General features: G+C 68.7%; 1 protein-coding gene across 1 annotated transcript in view; it reads right to left on the minus strand.

The window, feature by feature from the left end:
* The window catches only part of LOC102754192 (adenylosuccinate synthetase isozyme 1), a 20318-nt gene that overhangs the window by 4508 nt on the left and 15404 nt on the right, over positions 1-406 (minus strand). The window lies entirely within an intron of this gene.

The following is a 406-nucleotide window of genomic DNA, read 5'->3' on the forward strand; positions in this document are numbered from 1 at the left end:
GCGGCTGTGGGGCCCGGGCCGCCCCCCAGCTCCCAGCTCTCGCGACTGCCTGGCTCACCCTGACAGCCCCCCACCCCGGCCGGGGCCTCGGTGACTATGGGGGTGGTGCGTCCCCCAGTTCATCCACTGGAGCCCGACCTCAGGATGGGACTGGGCTGGGGGTGATTAAAGCTCAAGTGAGGTCCGGGAGGTGGGGGGCCCTAATCCAGTGGAACCGCATCCCTATGCTCTCCGCTTGGTCCTCATTTGGCTCAGACACAGTGGGAGGAGCGCGATCCCAGCTGGAAACTTCCAGAAGGGCTTTGTGCTGACGCCTTCCTGCCCCCCCCCCCGCCCTCTCAGAGTGAGCAGGGGGGCCACTGCCCCTCCTGCCTCGGCTGGGACAGCGCCACCTCCTGCCCAGCGC

The sequence above is a fragment of the Myotis davidii genome, unplaced genomic scaffold (genome assembly GCF_000327345.1).
Source record: "Myotis davidii unplaced genomic scaffold, ASM32734v1 scaffold472, whole genome shotgun sequence".
NCBI classification, from domain to species: domain Eukaryota; kingdom Metazoa; phylum Chordata; class Mammalia; order Chiroptera; family Vespertilionidae; genus Myotis; species Myotis davidii.